This window comes from Antechinus flavipes, chromosome 6 (genome assembly GCF_016432865.1).
Source record: "Antechinus flavipes isolate AdamAnt ecotype Samford, QLD, Australia chromosome 6, AdamAnt_v2, whole genome shotgun sequence".
Lineage (NCBI taxonomy): Eukaryota > Metazoa > Chordata > Mammalia > Dasyuromorphia > Dasyuridae > Antechinus > Antechinus flavipes.
This window is the reverse complement of record NC_067403.1, coordinates 158,954,712-158,974,391: the sequence shown is the minus strand read 5'-3', so window position 1 is coordinate 158,974,391 and position 19,680 is coordinate 158,954,712.

Genomic DNA, 19,680 nt, shown 5'->3' with positions numbered 1-19,680 from the left:
CATCATTTTATTCCCAGTGACCCACTGATTTTTTTTTTTTTTATCAGTTAAGCACATTATATTCTTGCCCTTAAGGTTTTCATAGATTATATTCATGAAGTTGGCAACATGTAAGTAATATATTTTGAATTACTGTCATCTGCATCTCTATGCAATAACTATTTTGAAGTTATGCTTAAGAGGCAGGGGCTATAAAGAAAGGTTTTATTCTACTTAAAAGAAGAAGATCAATGTTCAAAAAAACCTTACTCCAAGAGGCAACCTCTCTAGTGTTTTGTTTTTTTTTTCTTCTGCGGTTTAAAAATGGAGTTTTAAGAAGGCACTTAACTCAATGGATTGCTGGGGAGTACAAAAGAGATTTGCAAGGGTAAACCTTTAGTGTTAATTGGGAGGTAATCAGGAGCCAGATTATGCAGCAGCTGAGTGTGCTAATTTATCAAACACAGTCATAAGTAATCTGTTGATCCACTGTTTATTTTATACAATAAGCTGTCTTGGTCCCTTTGTTCAGAAGTTGTAATTAAATGTTGACGATTTAAAAATTGTCTGTCATTTGTATGTTCAGGAAAACTAAACCTTCCTGGATCTAGACCTAATCTGTTTGCTGAAGATACAGTTCTGTTAATAAAGGGACAATACTACAAAAAATAAAAGTAGACCAGTAAGGAGGGAAATACAATTAATAATCACAAACATGAATATTAATGGAATGAACTCACTTAAGAAAAATGAAGAGGATAGAATGGATTAGAAACAAAAATACAACAATATTTTTTTATAAGAAACATATTTGAAATATAAATACTGACACAGAGTTAAAATTAAGAACTAATATAAAATATACTTCAGCTGAATTCAAAAAAGCAAAGTAATAATCCTCTCAGAAAAGCAATACCAAAAAAAGCCTTGACTAAAATAAATAAATAGGGAAACTAGTATTCTGAAAGATATCATAAACAATTAAAAAATATCAATACTTAATATATATTCACTGAATATCACAACTATTGTTATTGTTCAGTCATATCCATTTTACTTTGTGACCCCATTTGGGGTTTTCTTGGCAACAATACCAGAGTGGTTTGCCAAACTTGTCAAAATAATTGGTATCAGACAATAAATAATCAGTAGAACAAATTATGCAAAAATATAAAAAAGGAAGCATAGCAATTTAGTGCTTGATGAATCCAAAGAGGTAGTGCTGAACCAAAAAGGACCCTGTAAGTTTCTCATGAGAACCTGAACTTAACCTCACACACTAGGTCAAAGTGACAAGCATGACCATAGAACGACCTTGACTATTTCTGTTCTGCTTACTTGGGCATCACACTTTTGAGGTGCTTCTACAGATAAGATCAGTTATTGCTCCCCAAAATACTGATGTTGAAAGATCTCCTTAAGCTCATTCCTATTATTGTATGCATCCTGTTACTCCCACTATTGTATACATCCCAAACCCATTCCCATCATTTTGGGCATAGGGTTATTACTTTAGGCTGTAAGAAATATAATTTTTTGGTATAATAGCTGCCTGGTGATCTAATTGCATTCTTTTTGTTTCTGTATCATCTGCTTGCTTTGCTATATAAACATCGTTCCCTAGTCACTCCAGACAGAATGATTTTTGAACATGAGTTCAAATTCTCCACAATTAAAATATTAAAATCTGCTCTCTGTCTTGTTTCAGTTTCTCTGGCATTACAGTAGTTCAGTGGATAGAATTATGGACCTGACTTCAAGAAGACCTAAGTTCAAGGCCTCAGACATTTACTACCTTTGTGAACTTTGGGCAAATCACTTAATCCTGTACATCATCACCAGTTTAGCATGAGTTGAAAAAAGAAAATGGCAAAATACTCCAGTAATTTTGTCAAGAAAACCTCAAATGGCATCACAAAGGGTCAGATATGACTGAAAATGGAAACACATTGGGAAATGAATGGAATAAATGAAAGTTTCTCAGGAAACTGTAGGATAAAATACAGCAGACCCTAGACATTAAGTTTCAGGAAGCCACATGACCATCATGAAGCAGACTCTGCACTGCCATGTCAGCACTGTTTATGGTAAATAAGGAGGCATTTTTGCACATTGGTCAACAGTCCCTTCCATGTTCCCAAAGAATTCAATCCATCCAATGAATTTAAAAATCAACAGGACAAGGGGGAAACCCCGCAGTTTTTAAACTATATAAATTAGCTTCTGCTTCTGTACTGTACCATAAATCTTGCTGGACTGCCCAGTTAGTGTGCTAGTCCACTTCTTGCAGGAAACAAATAAAGGTTTTCTGTTTGTAGCTGGAAATACCTCCAAGAAATCAATTTGGATAAGGGGGGAGATGGGGAGGAGTCTAACACATTCCACAGAGGAAACATGAAAAATAATCTGACAGGAACAAAATATGTTATAGAAACATAGAAATGCAGATGATCACAGGAGTTAAAATGTTCAATTTTGATTACATAAAAATCTGTAATGAAAGCAAATGCAGCCAAAATGAGGGAAAAAAGATAAATTGGGGAAAAAATCTTTTCAGCAAGTTTTTCATTCAGGTCTTATTTCTAAAACATATATACAACGAATTTAAATTTACAAGAGTAAGAACTCAATTGATATATGGTCAAAGAATATGAAGAGATAGCTTTCAGAGGTAGAACTCTAAGTTACCAGTTCTCATATGAAAAATGCTTTAAGTTCCTAATAATTGGAGAATACAGATTAATATAAGTCTAAACTTACACTTCATGCCCTTCGGATAGACAAAGTTGAAAATAAATAAACATGACAAATGCAGTAGAGGCTGGAGGAAAATTAGACATGAATTAATGCAGTCTTGTTAGTAGAGCTATGAATTGGTGCAACCATTTTGGAAAGCAATTTGGAATTTTACCAAAAAGCTATCAACAATATCTATATCCCAAGGAGATGAAAGAGAAAAGGTCATATTGCAGCTCTTGTGATGGCCAAGAACTGGAAACTGAGAGAGTTACCCTTCCATTCAGGAATGTCTGAACAAGTTAAAGCATGTGAATGTGGTCTATTTTGCTATAAGAAATGATGAAAAGAATATTTCAGATAAACCTGGGAAAACTTGCTTGAACTATTGCAAAATGAAACAAGCAAATCAGAAAAATAATTTCTACAATAATAGGAATATCATAAAGACAATTTTGAAAGACTTAATTAGGGATTCTAATTATCATTTTGAAATACTCATGATAAAACATGCTACTCATCTCCAAATAAAGAAGTAAAACAAGTACAAATTGAACCACATTAAAAAAAAATGACCAATAAGAGAAGTTTTGTTATTATTTGACTTTTCATATTTGTAATGATGAGGTGCAAATGATGAGGTTAGTGCTAATGAAGAGGTGCTAGAATTGGAGTAGGGAATCTCCTCTGGTTAGCACAGGTCCAATACGAAAGAATTCACAAACCTAAAAATCTGTATGGCAAAAGGGAATTTTATTGTTCACTAAGAAAGCAGCTTTCTTAGTGGGCAAAACTCCTCACTAGGAGTTTGGCACTGAGAAGCCAGCTTTGCTAGGAAGATAGACTTCTTAGTGGATAAAAAGCTCCTGTTAGGGAATTAACAAAGGTTAACACTGAGAAGAGAATATCTTCACAGTGGGCAAAAATCCTGGAGGCAGTTTGTCAAGAAGAGAGTTTCCTTGGCAAAGCAAGTTCCTGTTTTGGACTTCTGCAAAGATTTGGAGTTTGGAGTTATCTTTTATTAACAGTCTGAGGCTTGGGCTTCAGTTCCTCAGGCCTTGATTTCCAGTTGAAAAGAGGTTTCTTGTCTTGAAGTTTTGAGCCACTCAATAGGACTATCAGATTGAGATCTCCAACTGAATGAGACCACTTAACTTGGGAAGGGTGTTGTCTGGGAAAGGTATGCTTTTCCTAGAGGAGAGCCTGAGACTCCAATCACCCTTCCTTTATAGATTAAAGAGGATACAGTTTCAGGATTCACCCTTATCAATAACAGTTTTTCATTTTCTTGCATTCTCAATAAGTATTAGGTAAATGGGAGAGAGACAATGCAGACCTGAAAATAAAATTGAATCATATATCTATCTCCTGATTTTTTTTAATTTGAAGGTTAAAATCAATTTTAACTTTGTTATTTGTTTTAGTTTATTGCTATTTCTCACCATAAATGCTACTATTATTACTCATCATTAGTAATTCTAAGTAACCCAATTATAATATAAATAGTCTACTATCTGAAAAATAAGTATGTGCCATTGGAGGTTTATCTAGAATTATACTACCATCATGGGAATCAGCAAACCCATCCAATAATGGAATCATTTTGTCCTCATTTGTCACTAACTACGAAATATATATAAGTATCGAATCTGGAAACACATTCTTTTGAATCATCAATGCTCTATTTCTTGTGAAGGAGTAAATAAAAAAGGGAGATTAATCATTCAAAATATCTGATAGACTACTTACTATGTACTATGAACACCTATATTTCTGATAACACAAAAGATCAACACCAAGTTCTATATTAAGATCCTCCCAATCAGTGCACAGACTAACACAAATTGGGATTTTGTAGTAAGTTCTATTGAAAGATAATAAAATATTATCTTTATGATAAGTAAAAGAAGCAACCAAATTCAAGTTTTTACTTTAAAAAGAATTTTTAAATATTCTTTTTAAATTTGGAGTTTCAAATTTTCACTATTCTTCTCATACCTTCCCCCTCCTCCACTGAGAAGGCAAGCAAAATGATATCAGTCTTGAAGGTGAAACCATGCAAAACATTTTCATTTTAGCTACATCACAGAAAAGCAAGAAAAATAAAGAAAGTGAGAAAAGGATACTTCAATGTGTACTCAGAATTCATCATTTTTCTCTCTGAATAGTAGTTTTTCATCATGACTTCTTTGAAATTGTCTTGTATATTGGTCAGATTAACCAAGTCTTTCACAGTTGATCATCAGTGCAGTATTACTGTAACTGTGTATAATGACCAACTAGTTCTTACTTCACTTTGTGTTAGTTCATATATAAGAATTGCCATGGTTTTTTTTTCCTTTTTCCTGAAACCATGGTCCTTGTCATTTCTTAAAGCACAATAGTACTCTATCACAATCATATGCCACAATTTGTTCAGCCATTCTCCAATTAATGAGCATTGCTTCAGTTTCCAATTTTTTGCCATCACAAAAAGAGCTGCTATAAATATTTTTATACATATAGGTCCTTTTCCTTTGATCTTTTTGGGGAACAGATCTAGTAGTGGTATTGCTGGGTCAAATGACATGCAAAATTTTATAGCTCTTAGGGAGTAGTTCCAAATTGTTATATAGTTCACAATTCCATTAACAGTTGTTGATCTACCAGTCTTCCTCATCTCCTTCAGCACTTGTCATTTCTGATAGGTTTGAGGAAACTTAAGAGTTGTTTTGATTTGTATATTGTCAATCAATAGTAATTTAAAGCATTTTTCATTGATTATAGATGGTTGATTTCTTCTGAAAACTGCTTGTTCATTTTCTTTTTACCATTTATCAATTAAAGAATGGCTCTTATTTTTTATAAGTTTGACTAATATTTGACTATACATTTGATTATATATTTGACTGTACACACATAATTTGACTAAAATTTGACTATGTATTTGAGAAATGAGGCCTTTATCAGAGAAATTCGCCCTTTAAATTTTTTGATATTACTTTCTTATCTAAGTCTACTGCAATTTTTTAAAGCAAATTTTAGCAAATTTCAGTTTCCCAAATTATCTCCTGTAAGTCTATTTTTTTGCTTTTGTTTTGACTGAAATCATGATTGCTATCCATGATTTTTCAAAACTTGAGGAAAACTCATTAGATTCTGCTCTAGCCTTTTATTTTAATTCTGTGTGTATCTTTCTATTTCAAAAGTATATCTTGTAAACAACTTATTGCTAAATTCTGGTTTCTAAACCATTCTGCTATCAGCTTCTGTTTTATGAGTGAGCTCATTCCATTCATATGTAGCTATGATTACTAATCATGAATCCTATTTTCTTGTTTATCCTTTTCTTTCTTTTTATAATGTCCTTCCTCAAAGTCTATTTTGCTTTTGATCACTGTCTCCTTAAATCCACCTCCCTTTTATCATCTTTGTTCCCTTATCTCTTATTTCCCCTCCCATTTTTCTATTGGATAAGATAGTTTTCTGTACCCAACTAAATATATAGTTTATGTACCTCTCTCTCCCTCCCAATCTCCTTCCCTCTATCCCTTCTCTTTCTCTCTTCCCCTCCCCTCCATTTGCTCTCTGTCTCTATCTTTCTCTCTGTCTCTTTCTCTTTCTATCTCTCTCTCACATATACACAAATACTTCCTTCTTTGAACTAATTCTGAGGAGAGGTTCAAGCATTGCCATAACCCTCCCCTATTTTCCCCTTCACTATAAAAGCTCTTTCTTGTGCACTTCCTTTATGTGAAAAAAAATCACCCTATTTTTACCTCTCCTTCTCTCCCTTTCCCAGTACCTCTCTCTCCCCCCACTTTTTTTTTTTTTTTTTTTTGGAGACTATCCCAACATTATACCTTCTAACTGCCCTAATAATGATAACATTCCTGGGAGTTTCATATATCATTTTCTCATAAGGAAATGTAAACATTTTAATTTTATTTGAATCCCTTGTGATTACTCTTTCATATTTACCTTTTTATGCTTCTCTTGAGTCTTTTATTTGAATGCCAAATTTTCTATTTAACTCTGGATTTTTTATCAGGAATAATTGAATGTCCTTATTTTATTAAATGTCATTTGCCCCTGGAAGGATTATATTCATTTTCACTGGGTAGATTACTCTTGGTGGTAACCTTAATTCCTTTGCTCCAGAATATCATATTCCAAGGACTGCTCCTTTAACATGGAAACAGCTAAGAGATTCTGACTGTGGTTCCACAGTATGTGAATTGCTTCTTTCTAGCTGCTTGAAGTATTTTCTCTTTGACCTGGGAGCTCTATATTATTGGCTGTAGTATTCCTAGGAGTTTTCACTTGTGGTTTTCCTTCAGGTGATTAGTGTATTCTTTCAATATCTATTGTATCCCATAGATAATTTGGGAAACTGAAATTTGCTAAAATTTGCTTTAAAAAATTGCAGTAGACTTAGATAAGAAAGTAATATCAAAAATTTTAAAGGGCGAATTTCTCTGATAAAGGCCTCATTTCTCAAATACATAGTCAAATTTTAGTCAAATTATGTGTGTACAGTCAAATATATAATCAAATGTATAGTCAAATATTAGTCAAACTTATAAAAAATAAGAGCCATTCTTTAATTGATAAATGTTTTTTTTTGTAAAAAGAAAATGAACAAGCAGTTTTCAGAAGAAATCAACCATCTATAATCAATAGATTTTTGAGTAGTTTCACTTTGTAATTTCTTCAAATATGATATTTAGGTTTTTTTTTTTTTTTATCATGGCCTTCAGGTTGTCCAAGAGTTCTTAAGTCAACTTTATTTAATCTATTTACCAGTTTAATTATTTTCCTGATGAGATATTTTATGTCTTATTATCTCTCTCTCTCCATATATTGTTTTTCATTTTTACTTTGATTATTTCTTTATACTTCATGAAGTCATTTAACTTTCACTTGTCCAATTCAAATTTTTAGGAAATGTTTTTCTTCAGTGAATTCTTGTACCTCCTTTTTCATTTGACCAATTTTGTTTTTTAAACAGTTCTTTTCTTCAGTGAATTTTTGTACTTCTTTTATTTACCATTAGGCTAATCCTGTTTTTTAAGGTATATTTTCTTCATATTTCTTTTGAACCTCTTTTATCAAGCTGTTAATTCTTTTAATTTTTTTTATACAATTATTATTTTCCTGCAACTTTTCCTCTATTACTCATCTCTTTAACTCTTCTAGGAATTCTTGTTGGGTTTCAGTCCAATTATCATTTTCCTTTGAAGCTTAGCTTGTAATTGTTTTCACATGAATATACTATATGGGTTTTCCTGCCATTATAGTCATTTTTATGGTCAAGTTCTTTTTTTTTTGTTTGTTTTTGGTTTACCCACTTTTTCTAGCTTATTTCTTGACTTTGAGTGTTATGTTGAAGTTAGGCTCTGCACATCTGGTGGTGAGGAGGTGCTATTCCAAGCTTCAAGTTGTTTGTGTTACTATTTTCAGAAGTAGTTTTGGGGATCTGCAACTTTTTTGTACTTCCAACGTTTTGTGATTCAGAGAAAGATGTGGTCACTATTCTCCTGGTTTGAACTCTGGTTTTTAACCTGCATCTGCAAGTATTAACACTCTTCTTGGCTCTGCTCTCCTGTAGCCATGAATAGTTGTGCTCTTCTTAGCTTTGGAATTGTGACCAAGGCCCCTGCTCCTTTGTGACTGATTACATGCTCTTCTCCTCCCTGGAACTACAACCCTATGTATGGGCAATAGAAATGCCAATCAGTATAAGATGAACTCATTTGCAGCAAACTATCATTTTTTTCTCACCACTTTTCTGATTTGTTTACAGTCTCTGGATTGAGAATTTCAGAAGCTGCTACTAGTGCTGTCATTGTTACAGCAATTTCCAAGGTCCAAGATTGCTGCTGCTGCCACACTTTGGACTGACTCCTATCCTGGTGTTACATATTTCTTCTGTTGATCTCTCTTTTTAGCTGGAAAAATGTCTCACTCTGATCTTTTGTTGGCTCTGCCACTTCAGAATTTGATTTGAGGAGGTATTATAAAGGAGGGAGGGAAATCTTGGGAGAGTTCACTTGGGTGCCTGCCTCTAATCTTCCATCTTGGCCCTGCTCCCAGCTTTTCTCTTATATTTTAATTTTAAATAGCATGTAATTAGTCATAATAAATTTCCCTCTCTATACTATTGTTGAGTTTTGTGTTTTATTTTGTTTTCCCATTTGTTTGTCTGAATTATTTCAGAATTCATTAACTTTTAAAATTATATCAACTACTTACATTAGAAATGTTGGAGAATTTCAGGGATGCAGTTTGTTTGGGAATGAGTAGTATTGAAGAAAATAAACAATATTGTTCTAAGTAGTGTTCAAAATATGAAATTACTGTCATGAGTACTCAGGAAGCACAGACAACTATAATTTGTTTAGCTCTCCTTTGTTTTTGAATACCTTAATTCTTCACTTAAGTTCCTCAAATAAATATTCAGAGCTGTACATTGTGTACTTATTATTTTAGTACTTAGACCTTTTTCTCCTCTAGTTGATACTGAAAATATTTGTTTTGGCAAGTCTGTACCATTTGGTACTTAGTGCCAGGAAAATATAATTAAGAACTCTTCAAGAGACTAACTCAACCCAATCCCTCCTGCTACAATGTATTTATATATCACAGTTATTTTTTTTAAGCCACTCCCAAATTCCAGTTTCTTTATTATGAAAAGGGATACTGCTATTAATATCTTGGAATATATTTGTTATTTTGTTTGGAATATATTTTGTTACTGTCCTTGATTTCCCAAGTAGTGGGATTACGAGTCAAATGATGAAGTTTCATCATTTCTTGCATAATTTAAAATTTCTCCACAGAACAATTGAACCAATTCATAACTCCATGAACAATGTATTAGTGTTCCTGTCTTCCTACAATCCTTGAACATTAGCTTTTCTTGTTTTTGTTATCTTTTCTGATCTACAGAATAGGAAGTAAAACCTGAGTTGTGCAAATTTACATTTCATTTATTATTAATGATTTTGTAGCATGCTTTTAGATGGTCATTTATAGCTTGCCATTCTTTTAAAAACTATTTGCTCATATCTTTTTACTTGGCATTTATTCGGGAATGACTTGGTGCTAAATATTTCTTTCAATAACCTATGTATCTTAGATATCAAACTTTTATCATTTTTATTTGATATGAATGGTTTTTTTAAATGCAAGTTTCTCTTTTTGTTATATTGCCATTGAAATTTAGGTAAGCTAACAACAAAGTTCGGAAAAAGTTCAATTTGTTGGTAAGGGCACCAATTACCATTTTGGAGCAACTAGGTGGATAGCACAGTGGATGGAGTACCAGTGTATGTAATAACAGCAGTATTGTATTATGATCAGGTACAATTGACTTAGATCTTCTCAGCAACAATGATCCAAGACACTCCCAAAAGACTCATGACAGAAAATCTTATCCACATCCAGAGAAAGAATATAGAATCTGAATACAGATCAAAACATACTAGTTTCATGTTTTTGTGTGTCTTTTGTTTTCTGTGGTTTTCTTCCTTTTTCTGTTTCTTCTTTCACAATATAACTAATATGAGAATGTGTTTAACATAATTGCCCATGTATAACCTAAATCAGATTGCTTGATGTCTTGGGAAGAGGGGAGAGGAGATAGTAAAGGAAAAAAATTTGGAACTTAAAGTCTTATGAAAATGAATATTGAAAACTGTCTTTACATGTAATTGGAAAATAAATTGGAAAAATAAAATATTACTTACTAACCCCCTCCAAATTAAAATAAATATAACCAAGATCAGAAGGAAAACAGAATATAGAGGGAAATTTCATAGACTGTCTGATGGTTAGGGAGACTGGAATAAGATACAATATTAACATTCATTCCTCCTTCTCTACTTTATATTGTCACCACTCAGGAGCACTCTTGATATTGTCACCACTCTAGAGCATTCTTTTTACTGTTTCAATAACTGCCCAAAGTCTCCCTGCCTTAAATCCTTACCATTCCGGTCTAACCTCTACTCAGATAGCAAATTAATCTCTTTAACATACAGATCTGACCATGTAATACCTCCTTTCTATTCAGTAAAGTTTAGTGGCTCTCTATTATCTTCTGGATAAACTCTAAAACCCTCTGTTTGGCAGGCAAAACCCTTTACAATTGGACGCCTTCCTTGCTTTCTGATCTTCTTAAACTATACTACCTTTCAAATACTCTATGGTCTCATGACCCCAGTCTCTTTGCTTTTCCTTGAACAGGACACTCTCTCTCCAGATCTTGAGCATTTTCCTTGGCTGTTTCCCATTTCCAGAATGCTTTCCCTCCTCTTATGTGCCTCCTTTTCTTTTTTTTTTTTTTTTAAATTTTTATTTAATAATTACTTTATATTGACACTCGTTTCTGTTCTGATTTTTTTTCCCTCCCTCCCTCCATCCCCTCCCCTAGATGGCAAGCAGTCCTTTATATGTTGGATATGTTGCAGTATATCCTAGATACAATATATGTTTGCAGAACCGAACAGTTCTCTTGTTGCATAGGGAGAATTGGATTCAGAAGGTATAAATAACCCAGGAAGAAAAACAAAAATGCAGATAGTTCACATTCGTTTCCCAGTGTTCTTTCTTTGGGTGTAGCTGCTTTTGTCCGTCATTTATCAATTGAAACTCAGGTCTCTTTGTCAAAAAAATCCACTTCCATCAAAATATGTCCTCATACAATATCGTTGTCGAAGTGTATAATGATCTCCTGGTTCTGCTCATTTCACTTAGCATCAGTTCATGTATTCATCCTGCTGGTCATTTCTTACAGAACAATAATATTCCATAACATTCATATACCACAATTTACCCAGCCATTCTCCAATTGATGGGCATCCATTCATTTTCCAGTTTCTAGCCACTACAAATAGGGCTGCTACAAACATTTTGGCTTATGTGCCTCCTTTTCATTGAAAATTTCATCTGTCAAAAGTATTTCTTGATTCCAAATAATAATTCTGATGTTCTCCCTCTATTGATTACCCCCAAATTATCCTGAATATCCCCCACACACATATACATATATATTTATATTTATATCTTGTCTCTTCATAGTTGCTTTCATGTCACTTTCCTCAATAGCTTGTGAACTCCTTGAGAATAGGGGATAGTTTGCCTTTCTTTGGGTAACCAGAATTTAGCATACTCTGGCACATTGTAAATATTCAATAAATGTACTACCATAATTTCAATCAACCAAGTGGGCAACTTTAGAATCATTTGTGCTTACTTCCCTTTATTCATCCTACATCCATTGTACATTGTACATTGGATTATATCCAATCAATCACCAAGCTTGTCATCTCTACCTCTATGACAACTCTCACATATTCCTCTTTTAGTATATTACAGAGCAGTTATTCAATCTATTTGGGGATAACATATTTGGAAAACATTCACTACTACAGAAAAGAAGAGGATTTGGGTCCTAAATGATTGAGTTGTGTTATCAATATCAATCAATTTCACAAGATTGATGCTCAACAGAAACAGGAGATCTTTATATGATTATATGATGATCAGTTCTGATGATACAACTCTTTTCAACAATGAGATGAGTCAGACAAGTTCCAATGATCTTATGATGAAAAGATCCATCTATACCCAGAGAGAGGACTGAGGGAACTGAGTGGGGACCACAACATATCATTTTCACTCTTTTTGTTGTTGTTTGCTTGCATTTCATTTTCTTTCTCATCTTATTTCCTTTTTGATCTGATCTTTTTTGTGCAGCAAGATAGTTGTATAAACATGTATTGGATTAAACATATATTTTAACACATTTAACAAATATTAGATTACTTGCCATTTAGGAAAAGGGATGGGGGGGGAGGAGGGGAAAATTTGGAACACAAGATTTTATGGGAGTTAATGTTGAAAAATTATACATGCATATGTTTTGAAAATAAAAAAACTTTAATTAAAAAAAAAAAGATTGATGCTCAATTATCTACTTGACTTTGCCAGTTTAAAAAGAGTGAACTAAAACAAAGCTTCTATTTCTTCTGGCTGATAATACTATTGATAGTACTGAGGCAGTTGTTACTATTAGCAATTGGTTATGTGGGCACAGGGCCAACCAAAACCAAAACTTCTTAGAAGTTATTAAAAATAATAGTCAAATAAAGAGCTTGAGTATTCAGAGCGATAACATAAATATCCACAAGATGGCGCCATTAGAACAAACTATGGAGCACAACTTGTAAACTATCCCTAAACTCCCACTGAATGTGATGTTATTTTCCATTTGAATTAATTAATTTCATATCATGCTTTTATATTAGTCAGTCAATAATGTAGAAAATTATATTTATATTTATTGATTCAAAATATGTGTCTATTTAAATACAACAATCGTGTTTAAAATAGAAGAAATAATTACTTTGCAAGTAGAATTATAGATTTAGAGATTAAAGGCACCTTAGAAGTTATATAATATATCCTCTCTTCTTGGGAAAAGGAAAATGTGGCTGACAAAGGTGAATTGACTTGCTCAAGGTCAAATGTTTAGTATGTGATGGAGCTGCATTTCATTCCATTTTCTACTCAGTTGGCAAATTCATCTTTCTAAAGTGTATGTCTGACCATATCACCTCCCATGTGACATGATCATTCCAGTGGGTTTTCAGTCATCTCCAATGAATGGTTCCCTATTGCCTTTAAGATCAAATCTGAAATCTTCTGTTTAGATCATAAAACTCTCCATAATCTGGTCCCTCCCTAGCTTTCCAGTCTTTCTATAGCTTTTATCCTGTTCCCTTCCCTTCAACGTACTGTATGATCAAATGACACTGAATTCTGTGAAAAATTCCATCTCCCTACTCTGATCATTTCATTAGCTATTCTCCATGCTTGGAATTGTCTTCCTCCTAATTCCCACCTCTTGATGTTCCTCAGTGCCTTTAAGACCCAGCTAATGCTTCATCTTCTTCAAAATGCCTTACCAAATGCCCCCTTAGCTTTTCTCCATTGACTGTCTTTAGTTTAGACTACATATATGTGCTTGTTCAAAGTTTATTTTCATGTTGTCTCTCCATTAGAATGAACTCCTTAAGAAAAAGGAAACTGTCTTTTGGCTTTCTTTGTATTCCGAGGTTAGCACAGTTCCTGGAACATATTTGACACTTAATAAATACTCTTGACTGCTAGTTGACTGATTATTAGTGATTCCAAAGTGATCATATTTAAACTATATCATGCCATAATTGTGTATTAGTTTTTAAAAATCTTTAGGAATTATAATATGCAAATGATCTACATCTATCTAGGTCTTCTGAAATTTAATGCCATTTCCCTATCTATTCTCCCATATTGCCTCTCAAATAACATATTAGAGGTTTGCAAAACTGCATTTGTTATCTGAATTTGAATTCAGGACAATTAGTATTAGTAGCTTATAACCTGTGTGATCATAAACAATCTAGTTAAGCTCTTGTGGCCTCATTATAATGACTGGTTGGACCAGAAAACTTTTTGTTCTTTGTATTTCATTTAATCCTCACAACAACCGTGTGAGTTAGATATTAATATGATCATTTTACAAATAGGGAAGCTGAGGTTCAGAGAAGGTAAGCAATTTGCCCAGGCTCACATATCTAGTAAGTAGCAGATATGAGATTCAAACTTCATCTCTTATGATTCCAATTCTAGCATTCCCTCCTCTACACCAGGCTAATTCTATCATTCTCTCTCCTCCCCCTTCCCCCTTTTTGTTTAAGATATGCGATTTCTTTGGCGTAAGAAACTCTTAATGATGAAACTCTTTCCACCAATGGACGTTGTAATCTGCTTTATAATTCTTATTCTCACAGACTTTTCTGAGGGGACCAAGTTATTAAACATTTTGCCTAGGACTATAAAACTAGAGTGTGTTAGAACATTGGTTTTTCAGACTCCCAACGCTGATTCTCTGTGCATTCACTATGCCTGGAATTCACTCTTCACACAATTGTACAAATCAAATAATGAGTAAGTTGTATGGGTTCTATTAGCTTAAAGATTATTAGCTAGTCAAATAAAAAAAGAGCAGAGAACCTTGGCCTTGGGGAAATGCCAAGAGATTGAAATGAACTCAATATAAGATTGTCAGATCTTTTTTTCCGGAATAAACTAAACATCTGAAAGAAAGGAAGTGACCAGCCATCCAACATCATGGCTGGATAGTTAAGTGAAAATCCCTGTATCAGGAGATAAAAAACCTTACTTCTAATTCTAGCTATGACATCTGTGAACGCTGTGATTCTTAACTTTTTGGCTTCAGTTTTGCTCATTTGTAAAATGGAAACAATATATTGCCTATTTCACAGGATTGTTATGAGAAAAGCATTTCATAAATACATTAAGATAGAAAAATATGAACTATTATTTTCTAAAAAATGTGTGGCAAAAAGAATGTCAAATGGAATGGGATTATGTGATCTATAAGGCCTCTTGTGCTCTGTGTCTGAGCTTTAAAAAATTCATCAATTGAAAAATGATAATATTTTATGTTTAGATGAGTCATAAGCATTTATTGATTCTATTTCTAATAATTAATGAGGGATGATCACATTGTGTTTCTTGTTACGAATAAGTAAAAATTTCAGTTATCACACTCAGAACCATAGTTTACTTATATACAAATTTTCTTTATATAATGTTTCTCTTTTTCCTCCTCTTCCTTCTCCTCCTCCTCCTTCTTCCTTCATCATCATCATCATCATCATCATCATCATCTTTTTCTTTTTCTCTCCTCCTCCTCCTAGTTCTCTCTCAAGCTCTATGAAAGTGAGAGTGATTTCTTTATTAAAACTGAACTGAGATAAGCACACATACTTGAATACATACACACTTGATTTAGCTACATTATGAAGGCTTTATGAAGATCAAATGAGATAATGTTTATAAAAGTGTTTAGGGACAAATATGGGAACAAATACTAATAAATTGATAAATTTAATAAATGCTTATTCTCTTTTCTTTCCAGCTTTAGAATTAACAATACAATTCTGTTCCCAGAGGATAGATAATGAAATATACTCCCCTCTCTTCTCATTAGAAAGATGAGTCTAATCTGTGCTTGTAGTTTATATATTACATATGTCATACCTTCTTCCTCTTTTTAGGAAGAGTGGTATTTTTACTTTTCCATCTCTTTTCCTTCTTACCATACCCAATAACTTCAACCCCTCTCCCTGCCCCCCAAGAACTCTGTTGTTATTGTTGTTGTTTTATTTAACTCTTTGAGTATTTTTTGAAGACATTAAAGTTTGGAAGGAATATTTGCTTCTTCTATAGTAGAATGCTATTACTAAATTATCAGTTCCTTACAATTCTTCAGATAAATTTACCATTCCAGACTTCTTTGAACTTTTTCAAAGTTCTTTCTTAGTTCTATATAAGGAAAAGAGATGGGAAAGTAAAAATACCACTCTTCCTAAAAAGAGGAAGAAGGTGTGACATATGTTATTTCTTCTACTTGAGATGTATGAGAAGAAGAGTATAAAAACATGGAGGAAGGAATGGAAGCAGGGAATTGGGCATCACATGAACACAACATCTTATCAAAAATAGAGAAAGGAGAGTTGAGTATATAACTCAGAATTTAATGTTGAAGTACATTAACTTCATCAGGACATGAAGGAATGGGAAGGAATGAGACGAGATTGTTTAAAAAAAAAAAGAAGGGAATAGCTGCAAGCAAGAAAAAAATCTTAAATGATGGAGGGGACAGTTTACTAACAGTGGGAACTACTATCTAAGAGGGCATCAGATTACTGGGTAGTTTGAATTAATGCAAACTGTATTGAGTACACGCAAAACAAGAAAATCCATGTCTCCAAAAGACTTAGAATGAAACGTGTTCATTATGCCCATCTCCTGATATAGAGATGAAAAACATACATTTTTGGACATAATGTAGATTCATTTTGCTTGACTTTGCTTATTTATTATAAAGATTTTCTCTCAGATTTTAATGAGGGAAGTTTTGAAAGGCCATAGCAATATTTTAAAAAATATACCAAAGAGAATATAAGATATTTCAGAAAGAAGCACAGATAAGCAGGACAGTTTTGAAAGTAACATAGTAAAATGTACTATTGTTATTATTATTATTTTTAATGGTATAAAATAGGGATTTGTGGGTTTCATATAGAATCTTTTTTTGGTATTCTGTTTTATCTATGGAAAGCTTTTTTGGTGTTTAAATTAAGACATTTAAAAAAAGAAACAAAACAACAATAACAAAAATTAGTTTATTGTTCTTAAATTTAATTTTTACTACCTTTCCCAAAATCACTTTAAAAATCTTGCAAATTTAACTGTCACTGCTTAATAACTTTGAATCTAATGGAGACCTAGAAGGCAGACTCTTTATTTTGCATTTTTGACCAGAAAAATCTGCAGTTCCAAGTCTTTTTCTTTATGATTGGGTCTGAATGTGTTAATCAATGTTGCCCTGTCATAGCCTCTGACATGAAAAAAATGCTGACGTGAATTTAAATCATAAAAATGTGCCCATAGTAATAACTCCATTTTTTGCATAATATTTAAATCAATTTATTGATTTCTAGTTGTCTGATACTCTTATTTCAGTTACAAAATAAACGATACATAGTTCAGTGAAGTTGAATCAATTTTAGTTCATTTGGGCTATAAGTCTGAAACCAATTAAAATCTGCTTGTTAGCTTGAGCTTAAGCTCCTAGGGGAAGGATATTCACCTTTTTGTTAGGGCTTCTAATATCTTTTAAAGTGCTGAGCAAATAAATAAAACAGCAGATGAGCAGAGAAACTTGTGTGGGCAAATCAATTTACAAACTTAATATGTTATCTAAATGAATTATAATTATTAATTATGGTGATATCACATCTAAAATAGGAATTCTCTGTGAGGAAGTTCCTTTCGAAGTGCTGGTTGTCGTCTTCTCTCTAATTTAGAGAATGTGGGTTGCCTAGAGGCCCTGAGAGGTTAAATGATTTGTTTAGGGTGACTCACCCATTATGTATCAGAATTCTTGAACCCTAGATTTTCTTGGCTCAGAGATTAGCTCTTTATCCATCATAATACATAAACTAAATAACATCATTATCCTCTTAATATAATGATGTAATAAAATTACAACAATTAATGCATAATCAATGCATTAATTAACATATAATAACAAATAATAATGAATAATGAGACCTACCTATCTTGGTTTTCAGTATATTTAACATTCCCCAACTGATAGTGATCCACAGATATTAACAAATACTTTTCAAAAGAAGAATTCCAAACTATTAACAGTCATATGACAAAATACTATAAATCATGAATAAGAGAAATGTACATCAAACAACCATAAAATTTTGTTTTATACCCTGCAATCATCAAAGATCACAGAAAAAAGGAAATCATCAGTATTGGAAGGGGTTGTGAAAAGGCAAGCAAACTAATGCATTCTTGGTGGATCTGTGAATCAGTACAACCATTTTAGAGAGTATGCAAATAATTTGGAATTATATCAATAAACTTACTAAAATCCTCATATATCCTCTTTTCCAAAAATTCCACTATTAGGCTTGTATAGTCCAGGGGTTTATTGGTGCCAGCTTGTACTGGCTTACAATATTCAATTGTTAAATTTTCAGTATGAGCATTTACACCTCAAAAATCAGCAGATGCTGTAGGAATTGATTTGTTATTTTGTTGATTGTCTAAATTAAAGAAAATTATGAAGTTTAAAAATATTAATGTTAAACTTAAAAGCATTTCCTGAATACATTTCCTGCTTCCCTTTCCCATATCTGATTGTCAAATATTTACCAATACACTGTTACTTATACCCATCTCCATATCTGCATCTGAATATTTATAGTAGCACTTTTTGTGATAACAAAAACTTAGAAACAAAGTACAGGCATATCTTGGAAATAATGTGGGCTTGGTTCTAGCTCACTGCAAAAAAAAGCAAATATCACAATGAAGTGAGTCACACGTTTTTTTTTCCCTTGTTTTCTAGTGCATATAAAAAAGTTATATTTACACTATACTGAGTGTACAAGCATATTATGTAGAAACAATGTATATACCTTAATTTAAAAATATTTTATTCCTTAAAAAAAAGCCATTATATGAGTCTTCAGCAAGTCAAAATCTTTTTTACTGGTAGAAAGTCTTGCCTCAATATTGATGACTGTTGAATGATCAGGGTGCTGGTTGTTGAAGGTTGGGGTGGCTATGGTGATTTCTTGAAACAAGACAACAATGAAATTTGCCCTACTAATTGAGTCTTCCTTTCACTTGAATACTTACAGGGGTCCTCAAACTATGTCCCGCAGGCCAGATGCAGCAGCTGAGGACATTTATGCCCCTCACCCAGGGCTATGAAGTTTCTTTATTTAAAGGCCCACAAAACAAAGTTTTTGTTTTTACTATAGTCCAGCCCTCCAACAGTCTGAGGGACAGTGAATTGGCCACCTATTTAAAAAGTTTGAGGACCCTTGAGAGGCTATCACAGGGTTATCAATTGGTCTAATTTTAATATTATTGTGTCCCAGGTAAGAGAGAGGTCCAAGAAGAGACAGAGAGACAGGAAACAGCTGGTAGGTGAAGCAATCAGAACCGAATATTTATTAAGTTTGTCATCTTAAATGGGTACAGTTTGTGGTGCCACAAAACAATTGCAGTGATCTTTTATTACAAAAAGAATAAAGAAAAAGTTTAAAATACTTCAAGAATTATCAAAATGTGACACTGAGACATGATGTGACCACATGCTGTTGTAACAACGGTGCCAATAGATTTGCTTAATATAGGATTGCCATAAACCTTCAGTTTGTAAAAAATGCAATATCTGCAAAACACAATAAAACAAAGCCTAATAAAACAAGATATGTTTGTAGACATTCATTGATTGGGGAATGGCTAAACAGATTGTGTTATAGGAATATGATAGAATGTTACTATATTGTTAGAACTAACAAATGCTATGAA